This window comes from Callithrix jacchus, chromosome 14 (assembly GCF_049354715.1).
Source record: "Callithrix jacchus isolate 240 chromosome 14, calJac240_pri, whole genome shotgun sequence".
Taxonomy (NCBI): domain Eukaryota; kingdom Metazoa; phylum Chordata; class Mammalia; order Primates; family Cebidae; genus Callithrix; species Callithrix jacchus.
Genome location: NC_133515.1, coordinates 73,066,662 through 73,085,380, shown reverse-complemented (window position 1 = coordinate 73,085,380; position 18,719 = coordinate 73,066,662). Strand labels below are relative to the sequence as shown.

Genomic DNA, 18,719 nt, shown 5'->3' with positions numbered 1-18,719 from the left:
TAAGAATAAGGTTGCACCAAACATTCTTGAATGCTTAGTGTACGTTTATACACATTTGTTTTGGGCATATATACTGAGAGGTAGAATTGTTAGGTTATAGGGTATGCATAAGGTATGTTCAGCTTTTATAGACACTGCTACTTCTTCAAGGTGATATTACCAATTTACGTCTTCTACCAGCAGCTGTGTGAAAGTTCCACTAGTTCCACTTTTTCACTAAGAATTAGTATGATCTTTTTCACTTCAGTCTGGCAAGTAAGTAGAAATATAGCATTATGATATGAATATGCATTTCCCCGTTGATTAATGAGTTTGAGCAACTTTTCTTCCTTCTTGGGTGTTGGATATCCTTTTGGGGAAAGGGGTGTTTTCATGTATTTTTCTCACTCTCTGTTGGGTTCTCTGTTGTTTTTCATTGATTTGTAGGAGCATTTTGGTTTTGGTCAATATGAGTTATTTGCAGTCATATATATTGCAAGTACATTTTATCACTCAATAGCTTGCTTTCTGTCTTTCTTAATGGTTTCGTTTAATGAATAAAGAATCCTAATTTTGTATGGTTAGCACTCTTTTCTCCCCCAAGGTTATAGTGATATTCTCCTATACTTCCAGAAATTTAATTTTATCTTTCACATTTAAAACTACAAGGCTGGGCGCGATGGCTCACGCCTATAATCCCAGCACTTTGGGAGGCCAAGGTGGGTGGGTCACGAGGTCAAGAGATCAAGACCATCCTGGTCAACAAGGTGAAACCCCGTCTCTACTAAAATACAAAAATTAGCTGGGCATGGTGGCGCATGCCTGTAGCCCCAGCTACTCGGGAGGCTGATGCAGGAGAATTGCTTGAACCCAGGAGGCAGAGGTTGCGGTGAGCCGAGATCAAGCCATTGCACTCCAGCCTGGGTAACAAGAGCGAAACTCTGTCTCAAAAAATAAATAAATAAAATAAAACTACAATACATCTGGGTTTTTTTTTCACTTATATGATTATAGAACATTTTAAACTTACAAAAAATTTAAAGAACATAATAAATTTAATTGACTCTCAGACCCACCCAAATTGTCAATTGATAGCCAATCTTGTTTCTTTTATACCCACATTTACTTCTCTCTTACTCTGGGTTATTGTGAAACAAATCTCAGATATATACATCAGTATTTACCTCTAACATATAAGGACTCTTTTTAACCAAGCAATAATATGATCATATCAACTTTTTAATTTTTTTTATTTTTGCTATTATTACATATTCAGGAATATTAAAATTTCTCCAATTGTCTCACAATTTTTTCTTTGCTATAGTTGTTTACCTCAAATCAGAAGTCAGATAAAGTACACACATTTTATTGGGTTGATACGCCTCTAAAAATCATTTTTACCCTACACATTTTATTTCCCTGTTCCTTTTCTTAAAAATGAATTTATTTAAGAAACTTCATCGTTTGTCCTATAGAATTCCTTTCATTCAGATTTGCTAATTTTGCTAACACCATTTAATACGTCTCTGTTCCTGTATTTCCTGCAAACTGTAGTTAGACCCAGAGGCTTGATTAGACTTAGTTGACTTTGGGAGACAAGAGTATTTCCCAGGTGGTACTGTGTGCTTCCTACTGCACAGCATCAATACGCCTAGATGTCAGCTTGCCTGTTTTTGTGTGCCATTGAGATTGATCAATGGATTTAGCTGTTTACAGCCTGATCCATCAATTAGGTTTCCCCATTTATGATGGGTTTTTCCATCAGCTTTTCATTTAATTGTTTTAGCCATGATTATTTCTTAGATTCATTATTTCATTAGAGGTTGAAAGTGGTGATATTTTAAGGCTATCTTTCCTTCTTAATTTGTTAACTCAAGTTATTCTAAAGGAAAAACTTTTTAGCAACTATTTGGTTATCCAAATGGAGTTCCTACAGGAAATGCTAAACAAATGCTTGATTCTTTTCCTTTATATACCAGCTTACTAGAACAAGAACAAGGAGTTGGAGGCCTAGCATCCTCCAAGTTAAGGGGTGAGGTGTGCTGTTGTTATTGTGTGGGTTTTTTTTAATCTTTAGATATTCATGGGTTTTAATATATTTTTATGTTTGAAACCAATGTCATCTTGTTCTATTTCTGGTCAGTAGAAGCCTATTCAACTTGGTTCCTGAGTCCTTTTAACAAAACCCAAGTAATTTTTATTTGTTTTCTTGCTTTCTCTTACAAGTTGTTCCAAGTTCATATTATTTGCTTTCTACCTTGAGTAGATGCTATTGGTGCCCTATCCAGATCTCTTTTATAGGACTATATAAAGAACAGTGTTGCTAGTGGGATTATTGTCTACTAATGGCTCACAGCTGCCCTCCTTCCACGGAGAACTACCCTTGGCTGATAGGAGCCACCTACCATAGAAATTATGCTCCTCACCCCCAATAGACACAGAAGCCTATGGCCAGCAATTGACCACAGAGTGTCAAATTCAGAGGTATCAAAAGCTGCCCCAAAGGGGTTGACACTACCATAACAGTTATGCTCTAGCTAGAACTATCCCCCACCTCCCCACCCCCACAACACACACACACACACACACACACACACACACACACACAGAGTCAGTTGGCTTTTCCTGATATTACAGCATTTTTATTGTTTTTGTTTCATGTACAAATTTATTTAAAATATTGTATATAAGTATCTTCAGGCTATGTATATAAGGTACATATGACACATAAATGAATTTTGTATTAAGACTTGAATCTCATCCCCAAGATCTCATTATGTATATGCAAATAGTCCAAAATCTAAAAAACTCTGAAATACGTAACACCTGTGATCCCAAACATTTCAGATAACACTCAACCTGTGTTAACACTTCACAAAATGAACCTATCACTTTTCCACAATGAAATGGGAATTCCTACATTATTTTCAATGGCCTCACCCAATCTCTGAGTACCTAGGCTCATAATTCTATTATCTTTCATTTCAGTCTCTACACTCCAGCCTCAATATCCAACTACCCTCTGGATTTGTATCATACAGTATCTTTTTGATTTGATCCTTTGCCCAGTTGATTCCGTTTTATCCCTGCTTTTTTATTATTATTATACTTTAAGTTCTGGGATACATGTGAAGATATTTTTCGACTCATTCCTCTGCCTATTCTGATTCATTTTCTCCCTGATAGGTTTTCCTAAGGGCACAATCTCAGTAAATCACAAACACCAAAGTTTCTTTCTCAGGCTCTGCTTCTAGAGAACCTAACATGCGACAATGTCCCTGACCTAAAGTTATTCATGTTTATTTCTTCAGAAGTGTGGGTTTCTCATAATAGGATTGGCGTTTCAGTATGAAAATCTGTGTTCCAGAAGATTTCATCAGAATATAGGCATCTGAGAAGTGAAAGAATGCCGAGAAGAGAAAGAGATACAGAAAGAGAAGCTATCTGGCTGGATTAAAGGGGAAAATTTGAACTAGTTCAGTTTTCCGTTTTTTTTTTTTTCTTTTTGAGACAGTCTTGCTCTGTTGCTCAGGCTGGAATGCAGTGTTACAATCTCAGCTCACTGCAACCCCATCTGCTGAATTCAAGTGATTCTCCTGCATCAGCCTCCCAAGGAGCTGAGATTACAAGCGTGTACTACCATGCCCAGCTAATTTTTGTATTTTTAGTAGAGACGGGGTTTCACATGTTGGCCAGGCTGGTCTTGAACTCCTGGCCTCAGGTGATCCACCCGCCTCAACCTCCCAAAATTCTGGAATTACAGAGTTTTCCTTTTAATATTAACCTTTTCTCACTGGATATTTTTGAATTCATACGATTTTCTACACAAACCTCTAAAATTGCCCCAAGGCGCAATGCTGGTTTTCTATGAACTGAAAATACGCATCTACATAGAAAGAGTTTCAATAAAGAATGTGTGTTGGAACTTCTGTGAAGGATCCCTTGGTAAATGGAATTTGCATTTTCACCTTAAATCAAACTGTTAAACACTGGCCTAAGTTAGGTGCTGCTCCCACTCCCTGAGGCCATTCCAGGATTGCCCAAGTACCTTGACATTGAAATCTACTTGAAGAGAAAATGCTCATTTTCCACTGGAGAAGATATCCAGCCTGTCTCAGAGAATATGATTTCAATTTTCTTTTCTTTTTTTCCAAAAAGCCCACAAAACCATGAAATGCCTAATAATTTTTTGAGTTTAGGGAGATAATTTATTAAGCAAACACTCCCACAGAGGAACTAGTAAGAGTTTTCCTTCCAAATGCCCCATTTGCACCTTGGGATTACCACAATGAGACCCTTCTAAGAACATGATCAAAGATGTTCCCAGAGGATTGAGAATGCTTTGACTCACCTCTCTGGCACCCTCACAGGCCCAGGATGCTCCACTGTCCTAAGCACCCATCCTCAGCACTCTATGTTTCAAGACCCTGTTTATAATTCCTACAGGATGTTATGGGATTAATGTGCAAGTCTCTGGCTCAGTCAGTACTGTTTCGTACCTGGTATGATAAAACAATAAGAAAGTTCCATGAGAACAGAGACATGATTTATTCCCTAATGCAATCATGTCTGATACACAACCTGTGCTCAATAAACATCTGCTGAATGAATTGGGTGAATGCTACTACTGAAAATATTATTAACAGCTTTTAAGTCTCACCCATCTGAAATCATGGAGCTGAGTTTTGAACCCAGATGTGTCTTGCTCCAAAGCCACTGCAACACAGCACCCAAACGTAAGTACCTGAGGCTTTAAAAGAGGCAAATAAGTGGTGATTGGGTTCTGGGTCCAGGTGTCAATACCTTGTTCAGTAGGACAGGCTCTTTTCAAACTTCCTTCAGTCATGGGTAGGACAGGGGTCATGTTCTCAGAGAGCTGGGAATTTTATTTGGTGGTGTGTGGGTAGAGGGGCTAGTCAAAAATTATTCTGATGGACTTCTGGTTTAAGCTCCAACATGATGAGGTTGAATGCCATCATACTCATCCTTACGACAAGAAAGAAAACTGAAAAAACTAAAAATCAGTGACTTTTCTTGGACCCTTCAAAGAATCCATGTATTAGGGCAAACCACTACCCTGGAATCTAGAAAGATAAATACAGACATCACAATCAAGATCTGCTTACCTAAAGCAGAAGCCATAATCTAGTAGGAACACTTTAATGGTCATTTTGATAAACTGCTGGAGGCTGAGTGTGTACTAGCTTGAGAATGACAAACTCTAAGGAGCTATAGTCTTAAGGGGTCCCACACTTTCATGGTTTTACCTCCGGGAACCCAACAAGTTAGTCACCTTAAAGAACCAAGAAAGATCTCTTCATGGGTGTGTTACGGGAAGAGGAAAAGCAACCATTGTGAAATATACCATATACTTAACAGCACAGAGAGAGAACTTTAAAGTATGATCAGTGAGTTAAAATTCATGTAGAAGGTTGACATATCCCAGGATGAAATGTAGACTATGTTAAAAGAATCTAAGTGTATTATTATGAAACAACCTCACTGAAGGAGATGGAGGGAAAATAAGTAACAAATTTTGGAAATGAATGAAGTTTGTAAGACAAAATGTGAAAAGAAGTTCACTAAGCACTGAATAAGTCCTACATGCTAGTTCAGTGTCCCCAAACTTTTTGACATTAGGGGCCAGTTTCCTAAAAGACAATTTTTCCACAGACTGGGGTCAGGGAGGATGGTTTTAGGCTGATTCAAGTGCATTACATTTATCATGTACTTTACTTCTGTTATTATTACATTGTAATACATAATGAAATAATCATACAATTCACCATAATGCAGAATCAGTGGGAGCCCTGAACTTGCTAGATGGTCCCGTCTTGGCATGATGGGAGACAATGACAGATCATCAGGCATTAGATTCTCATAAGGAGCATGCAACCTAGATCCTTTGCATGCATAGTTCACAATGGGGTTAGTTCTCCTTTGAGGATCTAATGCAGCCACTGATCTGACAGGAGCGGGAGCTCAGGTGGAAATGCTTGCTTGCCTGCCACTCACCTCCTGCTGTGCAGCCTAGCTCCTAACAGGCCACAGATGGGTATTGTGGTGGGAAACCCTGCTCCTGTTGGTAAAATTGCTTCCCATAGGGGTATGAGTTAACAATTCTGACAGTGCTAAACATGTACGCTGGGATTGAAAAATTAAGTAACTGAGTGGTACGTGGTAAGAGACAAGTTTCTCACTGTTGGAGTGGAAGATTACAGACAAGAAAGAAAAGGAGGCTAGAATGATCCATGGGGATTAGAGTTGGAGACATGTAGATACAGATGGTTATGTACAGAAATATTTGCATAAGCACTACACTCTATTCAGTAGTCCCCAACCTTTTTGGCACCATGGACCAGTTTAGTGGAAGATCATATTTATAGATATGTGTATATATACAAGGTGGCTACATACATGTATTTTCTTGCTCTGACAGGACCTAAAAGCAACACCACCCCAGTAGCAACCAGCTACCAGCACCCAGATCTTTGTCTCTAATACCATTCTCCAATAAAAGGCTCCTTGGAGAAGTAGATAATTCTAGGACTAGGGAAGGAAATGTATAAGGTGAGACTGGAATATTTTATTGTGCTAGAAAATAAGAAAGTTTTGAAAATTGAAAATAACAAAACCCACATGGATGGGGTTATGTCAGAGGACTCAGAAGCCAACTGAAAAAACTCCCAATGGCCAAAGTGGGAACAATTCAAGCAACAAAATAAATAAAATAGCAGTGTCAGGTTCTAAACAAAAGTATCAAATAAATATTCATTAGTCCACACTAACATAAAGAAATAATTAGTAAATAAATAGAGGAGAAGAAGCCAATCTCCCATGCAAAAGAATTCCAAGTAATTTATGAAAATGCTCCTCTCACAAGGAAGGGAAGCATAATTTCTCATTCTGTAATTTATATCTGGGCTGCACACAGTACCTTCCTTTGAAATAGGACAGTATGGAAGTGAGAGGGAAAAAAAGCAACTTTGCAGAAGAGACCAGACTAATATTACCTCAACCAGGAGATCTAGGTTAATATCTACACTAATAATTCATATTGATAGTTTGTATCCTTGACATGATGTTATAAGGATGATACTTGACCCCTGTGGTCTTTCTCCTCCCTCCCCCACACCCCCCCAAAAAATAAAAAATTTTAAAACATCAATCATGAGAAAAATATTAGAAAAATTCCAAGACAGGCACATTCCACAAAATACCTAACCAAAATTTTGACAATCCTCCAAACCATCAAAAACAAGGAAAATCTGGGAAATGATTACAGTCAAGAAGAGCCTAAAGAGACACTAGTACAAAATGTAATGTGCTATATCCCATGTGGGATCCTAGGACAGGGAAAAAAAAGATATTTGCTAAAAAAGTAAATCTGAATAAAGCATGGACTTTAGTACGTATCAGCATCGGTTCACTAGTTGTAACAAATTGTACCATACTGTATTAGTCCATCTTCACAGTGCTAATTTATATAGGAAAAATATTTAATGTACTCACGGTTCCACATGATGTGGAAGCTTCTCAATCATGGCACAAGGCAAGGAGGAGCAAGTCACATCCCACTGGGTCCCTCCCACAACACATGGGAATTCCAGATGAGATCCGGGTGGGGACATAGCCAAACCATATCACCTACTAATGTGAGGTATTAATAAAAAGGAAAACTGAGTGTGGGGTACATAAGGACTCTTTACAGTTCTCCTGTAAATCTAAAACCATTTTAAAGTGTAAAGTCTTATTACTAAAAATAATAATTCTAATTTTTGGGGGTTACATATGTCTACTCTGCCTGTTTGACAAGGTTTTCATTTTGAGCATTGTTAAATGGCATAATGTAGGAAGAAGGGATGAAGAATCTGAAATTTTACAAACATAGCTAAGGCTTATTCATGATATTCAATTTTTAATCTATCACAGAATTAACTCTTGCTCCTTTGACTATGTAGCAAGTACCTAATGTAGCAAGCAGCAGTTCACAGCTGGACAAGTACTGTGTCTGAAGACCAGGCTCTTGCCTCCAGTTTATTTTGATGAAGCCCTGGTTTTCTGTGTAACACTGGGGAGACAGCCTTCTACTGGCATCTACTCTGGCACAATATATTGATGCCTCACTCTTTTTAAATAGCAAAAATGAAATTCCATAAGGTGAAGTAGCTGGAAGACACTAGATCTTTTATTTTTTGTAATTTTGTTACATGGTTTCATCAGCTATCAGCAACTATAACTCATAGATTACCAAGGTCAAGTTCAAAACCTGGAGCGCTTAACTCTCATCTCACAGTTATAGAAAATATATAAAAAATATTTTTCCCTGGCTCCAAATGGGACATAAGTCCATCTCAAAAGCAATTACTGTGCCCAAGAATATGGTGGCCGGCTGAATCCATGCCTCCCAAAAGCTGGAAGTGAGGGGCAGAAGTGATTCCCACCCAAAGCACATGAACTGAGATTCAGGGAGAAAGTAGTTCCCCCTGAAGAAAGATGGAATAAAACTAACTGGAGTATGGAGAATGGATGCAGAGTAGCAAACAGCAAAGCAAAGCATGTTGGTTCTAGGAAAATTAACAATTACATAAGACGAACATGAAGAAGCCTCCTAATAGCACTCACTTTCAGAGCCAGTCATTTTCTTAGAGCACATCCTCCTGGAGACCATCCTGTCTGCAGGCTTCAGGGGTGTATCTGATGGATCTGTCACATTCAAAGCCATTCTCTCTTGTTTCTGCCTCACCCACACATGTGCTGCTCCATCCTCCTCATCTGTTTCATCCCACACTTCTGTCTCATTCGCACTATGTGCACTGATGGGGAGTGAGAAGAAAGATTATCCCTCACCATTAAGAATTTATGCTAGGATATTTTTGTGAAGACTTATTCTGGGTTTTTAGCATTAAAGAGACAAAAGGAATTTTAAAAAAGACATATGCTGGAAAACATGAGTTCCAAACCCAGTTAAGAATTCTTTACTTGTATGACCTTTGAAGTCACCTGACCTCCTCTCAGAGTTTATTGCTTGTCTGTAAAATGAAGGAGTTAGACTAGATTTATAAAGACCTGCAGATTCTGTCCAGAAATAATGCTGTGATCAACTGAGTTTAAAAGCAAGCCCACTCTCTAAAACTCTTTATTAACTTTCCCAGGGCAGTTCTCTTTCTATTAACGAAGAAAAAATGGTACATCCAACATAAATGTCTAGCATAAGCTCAAGGGCAATGTCTAATTCATATAATAGTGCCCCACTCCAGCACCAAACTCAGCACCATGCATATAATGGGCATTCAATAACTGTTTGTTCAAGGATTAAATAATGAGAGGAAGTGGAACCAAAGGAAAAGGATAAAAAGAATCATAATTTTTAAATTACTGTTTTGAGTTCTACATGCCGACCTCTGGCTGACAGATGTGTCTGCTCCCTGAGTTTGGTAGCTGGACCAGTGTCTGGGACTCTGCCACCAGCCTCATAGCAGGTACTCAGAGTGGCATCCTCCTCTTGGTGATAGGAGCTGACTTCCTCACAGAATGCTGAAGGCAGGCTGCTAGGAAGGAGAGGGAAGACTAAACAGAGTCAGACCTCAGTTTCTACCATGGACAAGAGACAGGAGGGATGGACACTGAGGTTGCATCTGCCAGAGTACCTAGCCAGTGTGGGTGCTATGACTTCTGCCCTCTATTCAGAGTTAGAGATCCAGGGGCCTTCAGTCGGGCCTGTGGTGGTTTCCCGTTTCACCCAGTTTTCCCTACCCTTTCCCAGCACTGATCCAGAAGTGATGCTAATCAGTCATTTAACAACCGTAAGTTTGTTACCTGTCATCTTCCTGGTCACCCAGGTTCCCAAGCAGTTTCAAGGCTAACCTAGTCTTGGCTATAGCCTCAGCCTCAACCATTACGTACAATAAGCTGCCAAATTGTCTTCTAGAGTATTTTAGTCTTCCTTCCCATAAGTCCTGAGATACACAAAGACCGGAGTTATCTTTCTAAGGCACAGACCTAATCATTATCACTCACCTGCTGATATAGTGTGAACATTTGTCCCCTCCAAATCTCATGTTGCAATTTGATCCCCAACACTGGGGACGGGACCCAGTGGGAGGAGTTTTGGTCACGGGGCAGATCTCTCCTGAATGGCTATGTGCCATCCTTGTGGGATTTAGTAAGTTCTCACTCTTAGTTCCCAAGAGATCTGGTGTTAAAAAGAGTCTGTCACCTCCCTTCCCTCTTTCTTCCCCCTCTGTCACCATGTGATGCCAGCTCCTCTTCCCCTTCTGCCATGAATGGAAGCTTCCCGAAGCCGTCACCAGAAGCAGATGCTTCTGTATGCTTCTTGTACAGCCTGCAGAACTGTAAGCCAAATAAACCTCTTTTCTTTATAAATTACCCAGCCTCAGGTATTCCTTTACAGCAACATAAATGAATTAAGACACTTGCTTTTAAAAAAAAATGGCTGCCAGTTTTTTACAGAATAAAACCTAAGCAACGCATCCAGCATTCAGTCCCAACCTACTTGGAGTTTGGGCTTCTTTTCTATTGCCCACCATACAGCGTGATCCTGGAAAACCATCCTGATCATGTGACCCCACTGTGCCCTGTGTCCTCCAGTCCCTAGGCCTGGATGTTTGCTCTCTCCTCCCCCTGGAAAATCTCTTCACCTCCCCACCACTTACTCTATCTACCCATCCCACCTTCTACAAAGTATCCAGATTTCTGTCTCATCAAATTCATCACATTCTCTTGTTTTTCTAATCACTTTGCTTCATAGCACATTAAACCATTTGCATTATATTTATATTATTATTTGTCTACTTACTTCACTACCACACCTGAGGGGAAAGGGACTTTGTTATCATGATCTTGGTACGGCCGTCTCACCCTTTGATGGTCTTGAGAGCACACAGGAACAAAGAATCTAATTTCATTCCAATTAGTTTAACAGATATTATCTCATTTAACTCTCACAATGACTCTACAAAGTATTATTATCGTTACTACCATATTATTCATTTTATAAAGGAGGAAACTGAGGCACAGAGAAATTCAACTAGCCCAAGGGCCAGCAGCTGGTGTCATGAAGCTAGCCTTCAGAGCCCGTGATGCTCCCACATCATACCACTGAGTGCAAGGCATAGCAGATGGCCTAGACTCCAAAAATAGGTGCTAAGATAAATTTCTATCCAAATACCATATGCACAGTTATAACCGTTCAACTGCTTCATGTCATACAGACCAACTCTACTATAAGGTATCTGACAGTGGCTCTAACCTCTATTGCACCAGATTTTACTTGTGTTGTTCACATTTCCTGGTTTTCTACTCATATTTCAAATAGGAAACTAATGAGGTGTTAGTGTGACTTGTCCTTGCAGAGAACTGGGTTTGCCCTACTTGTTTCCAGAACCTCTTCCCACTTCCTCCCCCAGCCTAAGTTGTCCAGCTCCTCCAGTTCAGACAATTCTATATAGACAAAGACGCAGAGGCAGGATTAAAAGGAGAAAAGTTCTCACATCAAGAGCCTTGCAGTACTCAAAAGGCGGGTTCAAAGGCCCACTCACCAAGTTCTACACCAAAGCCCTTCATCTCTCCAGGTCCATCCATCTGCTTAACTCAAACATTACATCGGATTTTTTTCAAAATATTGAATAATGATAAATTTTTTTCTTTTGTCACACTTGCATCGAAATGATTGTGCTTTGGACCTACAGGTATATACTCTCTGGGAATCCAGCTGACCTTGTATTTGTTTTGTGTAGGAAGCATTTCAATGAAATGAGAGAAACAAACCCCATCAACTTCAAACACTAAGAAGAATAAACAAATGAATGGTGTTTCTTTTCTGCTGGAACATTCATTAATCAGAGTTGACAAGGATACGTGGGCTCACAAGGCAGGGGAAGCAAGAGTCCCTGCTGTTTTCTAGAAATCTGTCAAACCAAGTGCCTCGCCCTGCAGCCTGTTCAGGGGCAGTACTTAGCTGCTTTGAGTACTAACTTCCTCTCTAATGTTGTCATAGCAACATACATGTTTGTTATTTTCAGGTCAGGTGAAACATCAGAGGGAAAATCACCTTGTTGCCATTTCTGCAGACAAGAAAAAGGAGCCTTTAGTCCCTAGAGAAATGAAGAGAGTGTCTTCTAGTTTGATGGCCCCTTCTACAATAAATGACTTTGATGTGCAGTATCTCATGCAGCCTCACAACCAACCTGTGAGCAAGGGTGTGGCTTACATCCATGCTACCGTGTTTACAAGCAGGAAAACTGCAAAACAGAAAGGGATGACCATTAGAAAGGCAGTATAAGGGAAGATTGGAAAAAAATATAAATGGCGTTGGATTCTAAGCTAAGGGCATTAAACTTAACAATATTATTATTCCCAATGATATTGATAAAATATTGCCTCCTTTTTCACTATTACATGCAATTTTACTATTGCATGCATTATCTCACAGGATTATAATAAGGATGACAATCAATTGGTATCCTTATAACAATCGACTGTTACATGGATAACAATTGGTATATCCTTATAACAATCCTGTGAGGTAAGAATTACACCATGCTCCATTTTCAAAGAGGAGACTATGGCATAGAGGAGTTAAGTCACACAGCCAAGATCACACCAGTGACAGGAGTCTGATCGAGCAGTCCGTGTGAAGGACTGTGATGTCAAATAGGTAGCTTCTGGAATTTTTTGAGAAAGATCCAACATGATCTTTTTAAACCATCAATCTGGCTGCTGTGTTGGAAATAAATTGTGGAGATTCCAGGGTAGAAGCCAGGAGACCCTGGAGGCTAGAGCAGGAGTCCATGCAAGACATGATGGCGGCTGAGATCTAGGTGGTAGCGAACAGGCGATGAAAGTGGTCAGATTCTGAATAGAACTTCGAGATAGAGCCAGCAATAGTTCCTGCCTGCTTAGACATAGAATGTGAAAGAAAGAAAAGAATCAAGAATAACTTCAAGTTTTTTGGCTAAAAAAAATGGAATAATGGATTGCTATCAACTAAGATCAGTGAAAGCTGCAGCTGTTATAGGTTTGGCAGGAATCAAGGGGACAGGAATTCAGTTTTGGACAGTTTCAGTTTGAGAAGACAGTCATCCAAGTGGTGATGCCAAGTACACAGTTGGATATAGAAATCTGGAGTGTAAAAGAAAAGTCTGGACTGGACATAAAAATTTTGAAAATGTTGGCATGTAGAAGGTAGTTATGGCCACAGGACTAGATGAGATAACCAAGAAAGTGAGTATAAACAGAAGAGAAGAGGACCAAGGACTGTGCCCTGGGATACAGCAACATTGATAGATGAGTGAGAAGAGAAGGAACCCACAAAGGTGTCTAAAGAGAAGGCACCAGGAGAGTGTGGCATACGGGAAGCCAACAGGGAAAGCGTATCAAACAGCAGGGAGTCAATGACTGTGTCAAATGTCTCTCATCATTCAAGTAAGAAGAAGACTGATAACTATGAACTATAACACCATGGAGGTCACAGGTCACCTTGGTAAGACCCATTTCTGTGGAGTGATTTAAAAAACAGGACTGATTAAGTAACTCGAGAGAACTCAGGAGGAAATTAATTGGAGACAGTGAGCATAGATAGCTCTCTACGTATTTGGTTGTAACCAGTGCAAAGAAATGGGATGGCAGCTGGGAGAGAAAGTAAAGAGAAAAATTCTCCACCCTAAGATGGGAGATTACTAATATGTTCATAACAATGATCCAGTAAAGAACAAAAAAGTCAGCGATATAAGAGAGGATAGAATTGCTGTAGTCACGCCCTAAATGAGGAAGAGGGGAAGGCGATCTAGTGCACTCGATCTAGGTAAGGAATTGGCCTTACCTAGAAAAGGCAGAGTGTGGGGGGTGCTGATGCTGACAGGACAGAAGCCTGGGGAAGCTTCTCCGGAACCCTCTAATGCTCTCAATAAAGTAGAATCCGTGGTGACCAGCTTACAGTAATGTTAAAGAAGGCACTGGAGGTTGGAGGAGAGAGAGGGTCTGAGATCATTGTCATTTGGAAGCAATGACAATGGAAGAGGAGTGCTTCACTGGTATTTTTTAAACAATAAGCACCTGAAATTCAAATGTAATATAATTACTTCTGGAAGTATTGGAAGTGTGGAAGAAAAAAAAATTTTTTTATGATTTTGTTAAAAGGGGTAGTTATGCCATTATAAGATGTCCTCTCAGGCCAGGCGCAGTGGCTCATGCCTGTAATCCCAGCACTTTGGGAGGCCGAGGTAGGTGGATCACAAGGTCAAGAGATCGAGACCATCCTGGTCAACATGGTGAAACCCCATCTCTACTAAAAATACAAAAATTAGCTGGGCATGGTGGTATATGCCTGTAATCCCGGCTACTCAGGAGGCTGAGGCAGGAGAATGGCCTGAACCCAGGAGGCAGAGGTTGCGATGAGCCGAGATCGCACCATTGCACTCCAGCCTGGGTAACAAGAGCGAAACTCTGTCTCAAAAAAAAAAAAAGATCCTCTCAGGTAGCACCATTTTTAGCAGTTAGGCTTCTATATGTAAGAACATACTGAAATACTTCCAAGTAAGAAGCTTCCGAACCATTGCCTATCTATAGTCCAATAAAAGGATAGGACATCAGCCTTGAGAGAGAAAAACATGAAAACCCTTCTCCCCATGCTTTTAAGGCCAAATCCTGCCATTTTTCCTCTTGTGCCACTATGATAGTGGTAGCTGGAGTCAGGATAGAGATGAAATTAAAAATATTAAGGAAAACTGTCAGTCTAAAAAGCAATTTAAAAGTGAAGTTAGCTTAGGCCCAGTGCAGTGGTTCATACCTGTAATCCCAGCACTTTGAGAGACCAAGTCAGGTGGATCACATGAGGCCAGGAGTTCAAGACTAGCCTGGCCAACACAGCAAAACCCCATCTCTACTAAAAATACAAACCTTAGCTGAGTGTGGTGGTACACGTCTGTAATCCCAGTTACTTAGGAGGCTGAGGCACAAGGAATGCTTGAACCTGGGAGGCAGAGGCTGCAGTGAGCTGAGATCATGACACTACACTCCAGCCTGGATGACATACATAGCATGACTCTGTCTCAAAAAAAGAAAAAGCCAGGGGGTGGGAGGAAATTAGCTTAAAAGGCTGCTATCAGAGAGCACTTGGTCAGGATCTAGGGCTCCTGAAAACCAATATGACTAATACTCCAAAACCCAAGCACAGTTTACTATAGTAAGGACCTGAACAGAAGACATTGTCTGGGAATGGAAGGCATTGTCCCACCATCTGGAAGAGTGGCAGATCCCTATAGTGAGTACCCTATTGACCAGGGCTTGCCTCTACTTTACCCTGGCCTAAAACTTGACCGTTTCACCCCTAACTAACCTGCCCATTTCCTCAGTGGATTCTAAACCACAAAACAGGGAATTCTCACAGACTTTTACATGTAGGGGCCCAGGCAGTCCAATAGGCACCATCAAGACACTGAAACGTTGACTTCTTCAGTTCTCTTTCCAGGGGGCATCAACATTCTTGACAAGGAGGCGTTGGGGTGTTACAGACTCAGGAGCAGTGATCTGTAACACTCCAATGTCTCAAGGGTCTTTCCAGGAAGAGTCTCTTTTACTCCAAAGGAGTATGGAATGGTGACATGGAAAGTATAGTTGCATTAGTTATTTATTTTTGTACAATAAATTGCACCCAAACTTACCTCTTTTTTAAAGAGATGGGATCTCATGGCCAGGTGCAATGGTTCACCCCTGTAATCCCAGCACTTTGGGAGGCCAAGGTGGACATATCACCTGAGATCAGGAGTTCAAGACCAGCCTGGCCAATGTGGTGAAACCCCATCTCTACTAAAAATATAAAAATTTTTATATTCATAAAATCTTTTATAAACAAGCAAGTACTCAGAGATTTTATTACCACCAGGCCGGCTTTACAACAGCTTCTGAAAGAAGCATTATACATAGAAAGGAACAACAAGTATTAGCCTTTCTAAAAATATACCAAAAAGTAAAGAGCATTAACATAAAGAAGAATTTACATCAACGAATGGATAAAATAGCCAGTTAACATCAAATGGCAGTAATTCTAAATTTAAGTCGACTAAATCCCCCAATCAAAAGATACAGCCAAAACCTAACGGTATGCTACATCCAGACCCATTTCACTCCAAAGATACACAAAGACTTAAAACAAAGGGATGGAGAAAGATTTACCAACCAAATGGAGAGCAAAAATAAATAAATAAATAGAAAGCAGGAGTTGCAATTCTCGCATCTGATAAAATAGATTTCAAAGCAACAAAGATATAGTGGTAAAAGGATCAATGCAACAATAAGCGCTAACGATCCTAACACCCAGATACATAAGACTCAAAGAGATTTAGACTCAACGAGACAGAAAATTAATAAGGATAACCAGGACTTGAACTCAGATCCAGAACAAGTAAACTCAATAAATATTTATAGCGCTCTCCATTTTAAATACACAAAATATACATTCTCCACCTTACATACACAAAATATTGATCAGCCATTATTAATACCCATTTTTAGAATAAAGCTACATTCCTGTTTTATCTCTGTTTTTCTTCCTCTTTCTTCCTCTCCTTCACTCCTTTTTCTTTCTAAAAAAAAAAAAAAAAAAAAAAGATAGCCAGTTGATGTGGTTTGACTGTGGGGAAAAAAAAAATTAGCCAGGTATGGTGGCAGATGCCTGTAATCCCAGCTACTCAGGAGGCTAAGGCAGGAAAATCATTTGAACCCAGGAGGCAGAGGTTGCAATGAGCCAAGATCGTGCCACTGCATTCCAGCCAGGGTGACAAAAGCAAGCCTCCATCACATACATACACAAAAAGAGACAGGATCTCGTTGTGTTGCCTAGGCTGAAGTGCAGTGGTCTAATCACAGCTCACTGCACCCTCAAACTCCTAGGATCAAGCATTCTCCCGTCCAGCCTCCCCAGTAGCTGGAATTACAGGTGCATGCCACTGCATCAGGCTAATTTTTTAACTTTTTTATAGTGATAGGATCTCACTATTTTGCTCAGGCTGGTCTTGAACTCCTGTCCTCAAGCAATCCTCCTACAGGGCTGAGATTATAGGCATTAGCCACCATGCCTGGTCCAAAACTTAACATCTTAAATACACATTTTTTTTCTATCTCACATTTTCTGAGGATTAAGAATCAAGGTGCTACTTAGATGGGTCCTCTTAGAGTCACAAGGCTGCAATCAAGATTAACTAGGGATATAATCATGGAAAGGCTCAACTGGGCAGGATTCTCTTCTAAGCTCAGGTGGTTGCAGCATTCAGATCTTCGAGGATTGTTGGCCTCAGTTCCTCAGTCCTTCACTGGCTATTGACTGGAGGCTTCCCCTCAGTTCCTTCCCATGTGGACCTCCATAGGGCAGCTCACACTATCAGAGAAAGCAAGTGATTGGGAAAGGGCAAGCAAGACAGACGTCACAATCTTTTCTGCAACTTCATCTTGGAAGTGATATCGCCTTCGCCCCATTCCATTTGTTGAATCAAATGACTAGGTCTCGCCCACACTCAAGGCTGGAGTGAGGTAAAGCATGGATTGCACATGGATGTGAACACCAGTCGGCGGGACCATTGGGGGCCACTTTAGAGGCTGCCTTACCATCACAGCGAACTTTAAAACTAACCAAACATGGCTCCTGCAAGTCTTTTCTTCAGATCATCTGTCCGCATTCCCAGCTGTGAACCAAATAAAGCTCAGAAATGGAAAGAGGCCAGCTGTTCATCTTCTAAAACGTTGCTTTGCTGGGGAGTAGTTGAGCCCCCGGGGCAGGGGCCTGTTTTTACTTCCTAAGCACAGGAGCCTCTAGCTGTAGCCCTTGGGCTTGCTTTTGACTCCAGGCTTTGCATCCCCACACTTAAGCTCGCAGCTTTCCTCGGCTCACGTGGTCCCTGGGAGGCATCCTTTTTTGGGAGCTTTAGTTCACACATTGTCAGCCGCCATCATATTTCCCTCTCTGAGGGCCTTTCTCACTGCCAGAAACAGGATGCATTTTGCCTCCTGTCAAGAGATTTCCCCAGGAAGGTGAGCGAATGACTCATACTTCTCTCGCCTAAATTCTAGCCCATTCTGCTTCCACCAAGACGGAAATGGAGGGTAGAATTCAGCAGGCGAGAGATACTTCAGAATGTTTCAAACTTCAGTTTAAACACAAATTTCCAGACTTATGTGTAGAGAACTGAAAGGTCAAGTTATAAAGCATTCTTCCAAGAAAGGAGCCATGAGGAATTACACCACACCAGGAGCAATCTCCTCCTTGGGTATCATTCACTCTGCACCCCCACAGAGAGCTGGGAACCCGGGGATGAAGCCAACAAGCTACTGTCCTTCCCAGTGCCTTCTACAGCTGCAGAAGCTGGTGATACAGGCGGAGATTGGCTCCTAGAGTTCAGTGCCTCACAAACCTGAACTTGAATCCCAGCTCATTTTATTCACTGGGCAACCATGGGCACATGTCTGAGCCTTCTGTGCTCACTCTGGCCTTAGGGAAAGAATGAAATGATGTAATTCTTGGCATAGACCAGGGGCCAAGGAGGTACCCTGCCCTCTAGGAGACTTCTGTTCTCCTAGGGACCCCAAAGTTTCTAAATTCCAGACTGCGCTAACCCTCTTAGCTGTATTTCCCATTTTTCCTCACTCCTTCCCATTAAAACTCACTTTTGAAAGGCACCCTACCGGAAAACCCCTCCTCTAAGAGGCTCTCTGGTAAAAGAAAGCTA

General features: G+C 40.8%; 1 long non-coding RNA gene across 3 annotated transcripts in view; it reads right to left on the bottom strand.

The window, feature by feature from the left end:
- LOC118147347 (uncharacterized) overlaps positions 1–18,719 on the bottom strand; it is a 383,457-nt gene that overhangs the window by 267,991 nt on the left and 96,747 nt on the right. The window contains exon 1 of one of the 3 annotated variants that reach the window (XR_008476408.2): positions 8,605–8,718. The exons of the other annotated variants lie outside the window; for them this stretch is intronic. This is a non-coding gene — a long non-coding RNA (uncharacterized LOC118147347). Of the gene's footprint in view, positions 1–8,604; positions 8,719–18,719 lie in introns of those variants that run through there. 3 annotated transcript variants of the gene reach the window in all.